This window comes from Cynoglossus semilaevis, chromosome 20, assembly GCF_000523025.1.
Source record: "Cynoglossus semilaevis isolate Cse_v1.0 chromosome 20, Cse_v1.0, whole genome shotgun sequence".
Taxonomy (NCBI): domain Eukaryota; kingdom Metazoa; phylum Chordata; class Actinopteri; order Pleuronectiformes; family Cynoglossidae; genus Cynoglossus; species Cynoglossus semilaevis.
In genome coordinates this window covers 8,288,314-8,301,373 of record NC_024326.1, presented here as the reverse complement: position 1 = coordinate 8,301,373, position 13,060 = coordinate 8,288,314, and the positions used below count along the sequence as shown (strand labels likewise).

The 13,060-nt window shown below is 39.7% G+C and overlaps 1 long non-coding RNA gene across 3 annotated transcripts in view; it reads left to right on the top strand.

Moving 5' to 3' along the window:
* The first annotated feature begins 1,188 nt into the window (after positions 1–1,188).
* LOC103396363 (uncharacterized) overlaps positions 1,189–13,060 on the top strand; it is a 13,032-nt gene continuing 1,160 nt past the window's right edge. The window contains exons 1-4 of one of the 3 annotated variants that reach the window (XR_523348.3): positions 1,189–1,516; positions 11,539–11,703; positions 11,847–11,989; positions 12,518–13,054. This is a non-coding gene — a long non-coding RNA (uncharacterized LOC103396363). Of the gene's footprint in view, positions 1,517–11,538; positions 11,990–12,517; positions 13,055–13,060 lie in introns of those variants that run through there. The other 2 variants (XR_003048702.1, XR_003048701.1) reach the window with 2 other exon arrangements.

Sequence of the window (13,060 nt, the reverse complement as noted above, 5' to 3'; positions counted from 1 at the left end):
AAACAACATTCCTGCGGGTTTTTCTCCTCACCCCCCCAAAAACCCATCGTTTGGTGGAGTTTTTTTTTTTTTTTCTACAGAGATTATCATCTCAGCGTTGAAGGAAAATAAAATGTTCTTCTGTTTGTATGTGTTACAAATTATGAAACACTGCACAGCTGTTTAAGGTATTATTATAACCCTTTAAAAATAAAACATGTATATATATGTGTGTGTGTTTGTGTGTGTGTGTGTGTGTGTGTGTGTAACTTGTTTGCTGTTTGCAGCATGATTCCAATGGACGTATCCTCACAAAGAGACAAAACAAAACAAACATTGGAACATCTTTGCTCGGCCCTCAGACAAACTCAGCCTTTTCACAGGTAATTTATTGGCCCCCATTTGTTTTTGGCATGTTCAGGCTGTTAAACCCAGCAACTGTTAAAAGGTAGAAGGCCGCGCTGACACTGCCAGACTCCTGCCAGGCCACATGTTACACTCGGAGTATTGTAAACCCCCACCTCCGTCCCCTCCCCCACCCCCTCAGATGAAAGCAGCCACCAGAGGACTTGACGTTATGTTATAATAAAGTGAGATAAAATAAACGGCAGGGGAAGGAGAATTGCTCACAGATGTGGGGATACTGTATGATTACTGCATTATACCGTAGCGTAGCGTGGACTGTGTACCCACTCAGACAGGAAGGGGATGGCAGCTGTTAGCCATCAGCACGGAGGCGGCGCAGGCAGCCCCAAACTACAGGCCGCGGCCGTTGCCTACTCAAACACACATGGACGTGCGCACGTGCTCGCAAATGTACAGGCCATGCAGGCGGACGATGTGCAGACGTGGAGGGACGTGTGGAGGCACGAACACACTCACAAACTAATCCCTGTTTATCTGGGTAATCTGATGTTTAACATCAGGGCCCACCGTACGCCTACCGCCATCTTGAAAACTACAGAGCTTCTGCGGGAAAACGTAAACATCCTGGAATGACCTCTGCGTCATAACTTCACAGCAGAGCCCACTGCCTGGTTATTTCAGGGTTCTAGGTGACCCTGCAGCCAGACGTTTCCTCACCCCTCCTCTGTTGTTATTTAAGGAAAACTTTAGTGTTTCCCTCCCTCCTCTCTCTTGCTCTCTCTCTCTCTCTTCTGGGTGTGGTTTTTTTTTCAAGAGGCAAACTTGGGTGAATGATGTGGACTCTCTTTAGTCAAAGCTTTGAATCAATCCACACCCTTCAGCTAAAAGAGGAGTTAAGAGAAGGAGGAGGAGGAGCAAAGTCAAGCTGGGAGCAGAGTTTGAGCTTGGACTTGAGCTCAGAGGCTTTTGGAGGCGACTTGTACGAAAGCTGTGACCTGTGCTGTCTTTGTGCCGTGCTCTGTGACTCTGGAAGTCTCCTGTGTAAGCTGTGCACAGCCTTCATTTCCTCCTTCCTTCATTGTTCCTCACTGCCTGAACTCTCTTGGTGAGGCGAGAGTGAGAGTAAGAGTGAGAGTGGGAGAAGTGTTTCTGCTTCACTGAAGTCACAGAGGTGAGTCATGTTCACAGGTGGTGGCTTTTGTACAGGTGAAAAGCAAAGTGTTAAACATTGTGAACTGTTTATTTTTGGTTTAAAACATTGGGAATGTTTTGATCTTTGTTAGAAGATTTTGAGAAATGATTAGCGAGTGATATACATGTCATGATGTGTTGGCACTGTTTTGCCAATTTCATTATCAACTAAGGATAATTTGTGCCTCCTTATTTGCAAATGTAAATAATATTCATTGGAATATTCACATTTCAGCTTTGCGTTTTCACCGAAACCTTTCTCACGAAAGTTAAGCAAACTTGAAAAGTCGGTGATGTCCGCTGGCTTTAAAAGTTAGGCGTTTGATGAGCATTTGCTTTTGAAGGGATATTATTTCGTACTTTATTGGTTTTTACTCCTTTTCTTTCTTGTTTCGTCCAAACTGTCCTGATGGGAGTGTTATGAGTGTTCGCAACTTCCTTTGCCATTCTTCACAATTCCTCAGCTTTAATCTTCATTAACGCGCCAATTTCACAATAGACAGCATTTGTGTGTTGCACCCTGGACTATTTTTTTTTTATAAATGAGAGTTTAAAAAAAAACCATCCAAATACATATGACTTGAACCATGTGCTTTTTTTGCTCTGACTTTTGTCTTTCTTGTCCCATTCGAACAACAAGTCGGTGGAGGTGAAGAAATTTGGATTTTTTTCTTATTTCCTAACCTGAAATCGCTGCACTCTTTCTCTCACACTCACACAGACACGTGCACAGAGTTCTGTCCACCTCTGTTTGTGTTAAAGTAAGTAGAAATGTGCTGGAAGTCTCCTCTGGTGGACTGTGGAAACACATCTGTCTCCGCCGACATGTCAGGCCGGGTGTGTGGAGATAGTCCAGAGTCGGCTTGATTTCTCCAGTAAATTGTATAAAGAGCTGTAAAGAGGAACATGTGCAGCAGCAGCAGCTTGTGTTCGACCAAGTTAGAACTAATAGGTTGTTACATTTTCCTTTGTTTAAGTCGGACAAATGGAAATCAGTCGTCACCGTGAGGGTGAATATGTGTTTTGTTTCCGTGGCTTTTGTCTTTTGACTTTTAGCAGCATTTCTGTCCGACAAAACTGGTCAAGGATTTTAAAAAAAAAACTTGTTTTTTTCTTTTTTCAAAATTACACTTGAGTCGCGATATAACGAATAATCTCAAGGCCTGGTGTTTGGTTCAGTTTATTGTTTTTTTGGGTTTTTTTTATTATCCTGGACATTACCAGTTAATTGACTGTTACAACAACAGTAGCCGACATGGCTAATTTCTAGCCGTTATCCCCGTCCAGATGACAATAACCACTAAAAGAAAAGATACAAAAAATAACAATGAATAAGTGTATGTAATGTAAAAATACAAAAATACAATATAATAAGTCATATTAGTGAATTGAATTGTTTTGAGCATTTAACGTAACTGGAAAGGAATCCTTGTAAAGTGTATCAGGTCACCGCCCAGGACGTTGTTTGGCGCCATAGCCTTAAAAAAAAGAAAACTGAGTATGTTTCTTATCATTCAACTCTGCATTACACTGTAAAAAGTGTAAAATTGGTCTGAATGTCAAAAACACATTTTCCATCTTTAGTGTGATGAAACCTTATGAAGAGTTTTTAAAAGCGATTTTTGATGCACTTCTACATCACCTTGGAGCTCCAAGAAGCAGCCAGTGAAAAGGGAAAAAGGGAAGGACAAGACGAAGGGCGAGGAAAGTCTGAGCGACAGACAAAGACGGGCGAAGCATCAGAGAGGAATAAAGCCAAGATTCAAGGGCCCGAGACTGAGAGCAGAGCTGAGGAAAAGTGAGGAAAACAAAGATGAAAGGCTAATACCAGGCGGCGAAGGAGTGTTGAAGCAGTGTGAGAGGATTTGTTCTCCTCAGTCTTGTTTACAGGAAGTATAGGCTTTTAAAGTTCCCCAGATGGCTGCATTCACAGAAAGACTTTTTATTGCATTTTTCCAAGTCTCATAAACTGCGATACCTTCATTTACGTGTGGGAAAGTATGGTCACTGCTGCTGCTGCTGGGTTTTTGTCTTGTCTGCTTTTTGTTTTTTAAGATTCCTGGAGCTTCTGTCTGTGTGCCCTAGTCCTGTGTAGCTGTAGTTATGGGGACACATTTTTGGAAAAATACCATTGTTGTGGGGACACTGTCCTTGCGGGGCCTCAGGAGCCAGAGGTTGCACACGCATGAGCCTGAGCATACTTTAGTCAAAGCGTTCACAAAAGGCAGAGAATAGTGTGTGTGTGTGTGTGTGTGTGTGTGTGTGATTGTGGGCCAGCAGTTTGATGTAATTGTTTACATCTGGCCTGTATAAACCTTTAAACTTGTGTGAAGATTCATGTTCTGTTGAGGTTGGGTTGTATAATTTTAACTCATAAAGAAAATATCTAACACAACCTTCGAATGTCCTTTCATTTTGATTAAGATAAAATAAAATACAATAGGGTAAAAAAAAGGAAATTTAAATGTATACTAAAACATTTAAACCTGTAAAAGAAAAAAATATTATTATTCAGAATTTTTTATTTCATATGTTTTTCTCCTGTGAGGTCTGCCTGTGTGCCTTCGGTCCTGTGTGTGGAGTTAATCATTGTCGTCACCCTCCCCTGTGTTTCGGTCATTCGTCTCACTCCTGTCACATGCTCCTTGCTCTTGTTCATGCCTAGTTTTCTTGCTGAGATCCTGTTGTTCCATCCCTGTCTTGTATCCAGTAAATGTTTGTGTTATATTGATATTTTTAATATTTCTTTCTCTACCTTATTTGGGCATTTGGCTCCATGCTTCCTCTCCCGGCCCAACGTAACAGAGACCAACCCATGCTTTCAACCAGTGTAGTTGGTATAGAAACCATGTTTCTGTTTAGACATGAAACCATAACTTTCATGTCTAAATGTGAGTTTTAGTTGAGTCAGGGAGTCTGATGTTTAAAAGAATACCCCACCACTTTCTCCATCATACTTTGCCTTTTTTTTTTTTTTTTTTGCTGACAAAAATAAAGACTTAAATGTTGACCTAAGAGTTGTTAAAATACAAACTAAATACTGGATACTAATATGACAAAAATCCCATTAGTTCTACTCATTTATCCATTAGTTTTTTATGTTTCTTCTCCTGATTTATGAACTTTTATAGTTAAAGTGTCTGATTCAGCGTGCAGGGCATTCATTTTGGTCCACAAAGACCAGACTTGATCCAGTCCACAGAAGGGCCTTTAAAAAGCAGCAGAGGCATATATTACTCCAGGATCATGTTGAGAGGTAAATAAAGTTAAAGACTCCTTAAGGGCTGCTTTTGTCTCCACCTTTGCAGGAAAGTAGTCTGCGTGAGATTTAGTGGGCGAGGAATTGCGTCCCAAGTATTTTACTCACGGTGATTTACCTCGTGAAAACGTAAACCATACCATGGTTTACCATTAGGTTTTTTTTTTGTCTTTTCCATTTAGTTTTACACTAAAACTCTTGAATATATTTGGATGCTCTGAGGCTGAAAATCTTTGAATGTCAGCTGTAGTACTACTTTATTTTCCTCCCACAGGCTCTAGAATACATATTTGTGTATACGAGCCTCACAACGGTTATACAATAAATACAAATAAGCATGTGGGGAAAAAGGGAATATTCACTTTCCAACAGAAAAGAAAAATATATTTGAGAATACAGCTTTAAAAACTCATCATATTACTAACAGGTTCTAGTCAAATATTAGTGAACTGCTGCCATTATTTATTCGATATTGTAAATACTACTAAGTGGTAACTGATGCTACTGGGTAAAAAAAAAGTAGCATTTTCAGTAATTCTCTTACCACACAACCACACATAAAATAAATAATTAAATTCATTTTTAAAGTAAAAGAAAAGATGGTTAAAAAAAATAAATATGTTTGCTAGGTTGCTAACAAATGGCCAAATGAAATTTAGAAGAAAATAAGAATGCAATTCCAAGGCCAAATGAAATTTAGAAGAAAATAAGCAATTCCATAAATTTTAATTAGAAATATTTAAAATCCAACTTCCACAAGTTAATTGACAATTAGAATTATTTATAATTATTTTTTACATTTAAAATCAAAAGCTGAGTTAGGCTGCCAGCACTGACCCCAGTGACCTGTCTGTGGACAGGCCCTGACTCAGTCAACATGATCAGACTTGGGTCCTGTACAGAATTACTTTTAACATTTGCCAGGGTTTGTGTGGAAGGAAATCACACCCACATTTTTGATAAGCTGGACTCTGCACGCTGCAGCTGGAGTGTGTGAAACCCAGCAGACACACTGTAATTATTGTTTGACAGATAAAATCAGGACAGTGAGAGAAAAACATGTTACATCATATTAAAGAAGATGAAAAAAAAAAACAGTTTGAGGTGAAAAAATGATTGATGCAACACTTCAACTGGTTACAGGGCATGTCAGACATGTTAAAACTAAATGGTAAATTCTATACAATAATTGAAAATTAAAAAAATATTTAGACGAGACAGCCACGAGACAGCCATTAGTGCCATTGCTCTGTGGGGTAGGCAGATGAAATTTCTTTGACAGAGAAAGCGCGTCGGTTCTCTTCCCTTCACTGGGTCTGTTGCGACATTCTTGAGTCTCGACTCTTTGACAACCTCTACCACAGCTCTGCCGCCTGTCAATCAGTAGAAATCATGAATTTTTCACATATTATTAATTAATTTTATCCATGTCAGCACAACATGTTGGTCTAGAAATTAAAGTGGTCCTCTCTACAAAACACACACACACACACACACACACACACACATTGACAGCTTTGATCTTAAAACTCTGATGTTTAATTTCAATCATTAAATTCCTAAAACGTAAAAATATGTGAACAAAAGAACTAAATTAGAAATGTAATTTCACCATAGAACAACAACCAAAATTGTTAATTTTCCACAGACCCCAACAAAACATCAAAACTTTCAGTCACTGAACTCAAGCGAACTCACCTCAAATGAAGAAAAATGTCAATGAAATAAGGTTGAATAAAGTTTAAAAAATGAAGAAAAAAAAAAAAAAAGGTGAGAACATGACATGAAGCTGTTGCTACAATTATATTTTTTATAGTTTAAAAAAATACCTCTTTGTCTCTTTTCTTTTGTCACATTTAATTGGTGGACGTTTTTTCCTGTTCATTTCCACGTGGCAAAAAAAAGAACGAAAGAAAGTTCAACTTTTTTACAGTAAAATGTCACGTTAGATCCAATTGTTTTAGGTTTATCTTATTTAATTCCACAAAGTAAAAAACTTTTTCTCGACCAGAGTTCTGTACCAAACGCCGTGTAAAACTGAAGAAGATGAAAACATTTTGCAGCAGGGACGTACACAGTGGCTGTGACTTTTTGTGTCTCTGTCTGTGATCGTTACTGGTCCCGGTATGCCACAGAGTAAAAAAGGAGCTCATGGTGTTGTTTACGTTCTCACTGTCTGTCTCGTAACGTACGTCATTGGGCCTCTCTTCCTGTGTCGGCCTCCGCCTTCTCGTCCACAGTTGACACCAAGCCAACTGTAAAGGAAAACCAGGAGACTCGGTCTCCCCCTCTCATATGTAGATGCACAATAATCAAACGCATTCAGTGCCCGGGAGACTGACGTGTACAGCACGTTGCTAGGAATCGGCCTGAGAGTGTTGACAAAGTTTCAAACTGCCAACCTCAACTTTGGAACAATACAGGCAGAGAGTGACAAAACTGCTCCAAGTAGTTAAAGTTTTTATAGTGCAGGTGGCTGAATGGCACAGGTCAGACCAGGATGAACAGACCACAGGAGCCCCAGACACAGCCCAGCGCCTGGCCAAGTGTCTAGCCTGAGCTGAGGCTGTTAAATTCACAGGCTAATCACAAGAGAAGCCTGCTACTCTGGCTGCAGTGAAAATATTGGCAGAGACATTGGCTTTGGCTTCAGTCACGGCTCCCACTACAGGAGACCAATCTGTGTGTTGTGTTTTATGTTAATGCTTTCCTTCCATGAGGTGACTGTACTGTGTAGGTGACCTTATATAATATTGATGACATGAAAGACAAGGAGCTACAGTGCGCAGACTGTTGTGTATGTGGTTAGTGCTCTTGCCGTACAGCACGAAGGTCATCAGTTTGATTCCCAGTGATCGATTGCCATTCTGTGTGCGGTTTGCAGTGTTAGGTTTGGACTATGATTGCCTGGTGAATTGAAGATTAAAAGGATAGAACCATCAACCCTAGTCTTGAAAAGGATTAACCAGTAAAAGAAGTATTGACGTCATTCTAAAGTACGTGACAGGGTTTGTTAAAGTAGATATTTGCTTCTTTTTGTACCATAAACTGCAAGATTAAAAACGATTTGTTGTAATTTTAAAATTGCGCCGAGGTCAATAGAAAACATCTAATATTGCAATAATAGTAAGTCATGGTTTATATTGTAATAATATATGCTGTACAGAATGGGACTTCTGCTCCAGCTCGCCGTCTGATTGTAGTGTTTTGCCTAAAAACTGTTGTTAATAATTACACCTCATTAAAGCTGTTGCATCAACGCTGCAAACGTTCAAATCCAAATCCCTGAATATAGAACATTTTGTTTGATTTGAAGTGTGAACATAATAATACTGGAAAGGGGTTTATCTTGTTTTTCCTCTGGGCCAGTGAGTGTGAGTTTCATCCAGAGCAGCTTCTCTTCAGGTTCAAAACATTACAGAAAAAACCTCTCCTTTAAATACAAATCTGTCTAAACACAGTGTTTGTCTGTTTGTGATGAGCAGCATTCATTGGGTGAGCCTTGGAGAAAAAGTATCATTGTAGGTCATTAGTCATGTATATATACTAACTACTGTTATGGAGTAGAACGTGGTATCTTGACCTGGTTCTGGAGCCTTTGCTGCTTATTTAGCCCTGGCCCAGAGGCAGCCTGAGGCAAGGAGTGAATCTTAAACTGGTGTAAATACTGATGTACGCTTTGGTGTTTTTGTAACGTGTTTGTCCCACTGAGGCTGAACAAGGTAATATAATATAATAATATATGTATATATATATACTACAATATAACAGTAACACAGTGATCTGTTCCCTGGCTACTTTTAGTCTCAATAGACGAAAACATGTCATTCTGCTTGTTTAAAAAAAGGAAAAGGTGAATATAAATATGAATGTGAATGCAGCCCAGCAGTCTCAGAGTAGTGAATCAGCACTCCTGCTATCAGTAATGTGATACAGTACTGTGTTAGCGCACAGAGCTGTCCAAAAATAACGCAGATGCAGGCAGCAAATGAAGACATTACGAGACAGATGGAGGACGGAGACAGGCAAGGAGGACTCGGATAATTGGACAATAGCAGAGACTATTGAGTTAGTTTGACTGAGTGTCCAGAGACAGAGCAGCTCTGAGCTATTATTGCCAGCAGTGAAGGACAGGCAACGGAGTCGGTGCTTCGGTGGAACCTAAACAAATCAGACATTGATAGGACGCCTGACAGTGGTTATGACTAATGCAATGAGGATTACATTAGGGGGTTGTTTTTGCCACTTTACCACCGTAGGGGCAGTTATAAGAAAATACTGTGTTTGACAGGTTACAGACTTTTTGGATTAAAACCAAATGGTAGCTAATTTTAAAAAGCAGTTAAGATTCTGTGAACTCTGGTGGGTAGTATTTTTAATTATTTTACCTTTAAGTGAAAATTACTTCTTTAAAATAAAACGAACTACAGTTTTTTACTCAAGGTCAGTCTGACTGGAGGTGACTGACCTTCAGCAACATCACTGCTTCAAACCCTGAGTTTTCCATTGATAAATCAACACTAACTGTGTTCTCTGTAGGAAATGATGTGGTGTGGTGTTCAAGTTCCACTGCTACACCGGAGGCCAGTGTGTACACATGCGTTGTATAATTTCATTTTGTTTGGCATGCTGGCCTACAGTATACATGTCATCCCCTGCATGATTGAGCCCAGCAGCTGGATGACCTCGGTCATGCTCTAGCACTTACACACTGTACCAAGCCATCGGTTTTTGGAAAGCATGACTAACAGATATTATATTTGCCTAAATTACGTTGTCTCTGCTGAGTCTCATGATCCCCTTTCAGTTTGTCAAAGTCCCTTTCCTTCTGTTTTATTCAGTGCCTTGTGACAGGCAGAAATAACAATGACCAACAGCTTTGATACCGAAGAAAGAAAAATCCTTTATTTATCCCTGAGTGGGGAATTTCACAGGTCGAAAAATTTGCTCTGTTTGAGAGATTCTCAATAATAAAGCATCTCGATTCAGAAAATTGAAACTTTGCTGCTCACCAGTGTTTTAACCATCACAGCTGCATGAAAACAAAGTTGTATCTCTATGTTTGAATATGTCTCCGTTCTAATTTACAATTCATGTTTTTTTCACAATTGTCTTCTTTTGTAAAGTTTGTTTATTTGTGAGCTGAATTGAATTCAACCGACCAATCACAGAGAGTGCCTTATGACCACATGTCACACAAACAGTAATGTGCGCACCTGCCTGCCACTTACAACCCTTGACAGCATATAGATTGTGTTTGTCCAGGTGCGACGACGGGAGCAGACTGATGCAGTGTGCAGCGGTGCATGTGTTAGTATTTAAATGCGTGCGTTTGCCATGATTACATAGTGACGAGGGAGTAAATGTTCCCCGCCTGGATGATGTGTGCTCAGATAAACACCTGCAGTCTTTGCTCTCTCCCCCTGTCATCAACTGTGACCTTTGCGCACCACAACGCCAACGAGCAGTCGGTAGTTCTGCTCGCAGCTCACTTATTCCTCAACTGTGTCTCCATCCATCACTGTAACAGGACACTGAGTGGCTGGTTTAGTTGGAGGGATTCCTGGCAGAGTGATTTGGTTGTGTTATAATGTAAATCACATTGCCAGGGATTTCCAACCAGCTCTAACTGGAATCTACACAAGTTTCACCTCCTGACGGCTGCATCACAGAAGCCACAATGGAGAAGGCTGTACTTTTTTCACTTCTTTAATCAATGTCGCCAAGGCAAAACCGCTTGAAGCCACAAAAAATCACTTTTGCAGATTTTTTTTTAAAGCCGTCTCTCTAATGTCGGCATGTTACCACGCTCCTGGCAGGATTTGCTTTGATTGGTGTTGCATTTAGAAAGAAGGAAAATCGTGTCCCTGTTATGACAAATGAACATAATATAATTATATTAAATGGTCCTAAATGTCTGTCATTATATAAGAATAGTAAAGTTATTACCATACCTATAATCCTGTGCAGATTTTTATATAATCCTTGTGTGTAATAAGCCCTGGCTGCCTATATTGCATCACAGTTAAATCAAATTTAGATCCTGTGTGATCAACGACACAAAAACAAACAGCAATAAAAAGGTTTAACTTGTCAATTGTCTTTGCTGAGTGGTTAGTGCTGATGCCTTACAGCAAAAGTGAAGATCTCTTGTTTGATTGCTGCTTGACTGGAAATGTTCTCATCCTATGTGTGTGTGTCTGACCACACTTTAGCTTGCTTCCTATCAGCAAACACCAGGCTTATCACCACTGTCTTCTTTGTCATCACTCCATTACTGCTTCCAACAATTCACTGCCCCAGGTGTCTGTGCTGCTGCTATAATAAATACATTTGTGTCTGTTTCTGCTCAAACGAAAAAAGGAAATGTTTCCATGAGAGTCAGCAGAGAGAGCGTACCGAGATGTCGTGTTTGTGTTTTGTGCAGGGGCAGGACTTAGTTCTCTTTGTGAACAGTTCAGTGAAGGCCTGTGTTCACAGTGGCTAAGTTCCGCTCCTGACAAGAATTTCTCAGCTGTAAAGGACAAAAACAAGAAGCCAACTGCAAAAAAAAAAACAAAAACAATAATGGTTTGTGTGGTTGTCAAAGGACTCCAATCAGCGTCTGTGGACTGACGTTGATGCCGTTCTGTTTGTGATGAAAAACACAATTGTCTCCAAGACATTCAGTCCCAGAACATTTTCCCCCTCATTGTCTCTTATCTTATCTTTTTTTTTTTTTTCTTATCTCACTCTGACGACAGAAGGCGAACAGCAATGTTCTCAGTGAAGATGACGATCCCGGAGGGAAAAAAAAAAAACAGAGATGGAAAGAGACGAGGGGAGGAGGCAGACGAGAAGCAGGGACGACTTACTCATACAGGAAGGAAGTACAGGAAGTGTCCGATTGGGGACAAACAAGTAGCAACGTAATTGTGAACCCTGAACTCATTTACTGTCTGGGTGGTCATGATTGATGGGAACGTACGAGTGTGTGTGTATGTGTGTGTTTTCTTGGTCCAGCTATACGTACATTACTTGTAGGAACATTTCATTTTCTTTTTCTTACTAGATGTATGTTCAGGTCACACGGTGGAAGGATGGTTTGAGCTTTAGCCTTACAGCAACAAGTCCCTCAAGACCTAAAACCTCCTCCTACAGTCCAGAAAACATACAGGATTAGGATAAGGATAGGGATTACTGAGCGAACAGAAGGTATGAATGTCTGCATGTATGGTTGTTTGTCTCTAGAACATTTAAATGTTAGAAGAAAACTTAACTTTTTTGCACCACACATTAATCGTATTACATCAGGGATTCCCAGCATTTAAAGGTACAGAGTTCAAAGATTTGAACTAACTGATAGACATTCAGATTAAGACAATAGTAACTGCCCACCAGATAAACATGCACTGTTTCTTTCATTGGTTTTAAAGGCAGCTGACATCCTTTCAGTAACATTACTGCCACCTACAGGCTCTGTTTTCACACTATTTCAATCCTTAAACAAAAACATGGCAAAGATGGCAGTCTCCACGTATCACAGAGATGAATATATTTGTATAATGATAAATATGATGTTTATTGATAATAATATTGTGCATTTTGAAAATATAAGTGTGAAAAAAGTCTCAACACATCTACTTGTTTTACTTGTCTGGTGAGGTAAGTTAAGAAAGAAAACTCTTTAAGTTAATTTGCAAATTACATTTATAATATATACATTTTATTCTCTGTTCTTAGGGAAACAACATGAAGTCGAAAAGTGAATTGAATCTAAGTGGTATTTGGGATGAGAAAGAGAGAGACTGACAGCGTCAGAGTTATCTATCAGATTCAAGTCACGACCCAGAGTGAGTCATGGACCACCCATTGTTGGCTTGAATCAAATGCGTATCTCTGTCACAGTGTGATGACAAATTCTTAATGAAAATTGATACACAACAAAAGTACAAGGACATTATCAACGCTGGCTGCGACAAAGCCCCTCAGAGAGATTTGTGTGCAGTAATGAGTTTATAAATTAGAAAATGAGCTGACATCTCCATAAGAAATTAAAAAAACAACAGCAAAGATGCATGACTTTGTTATTTATTATTCAGTTACGCTTCTGTTAACCAGCTTTTATTGATTTATCTTGTTTCGCTACAAGTGGCAAAGAGAAATTGTTACCTCTCAGGCTAAACTTAATTTGTTCGGACTTCCTGTAGAGGTGTACGAGTTTTCTTTGTGGTGGTGAAGGTGTCTGGGCTCAACCTCCTGTGCCTACTGAGCTGATTACAGTTA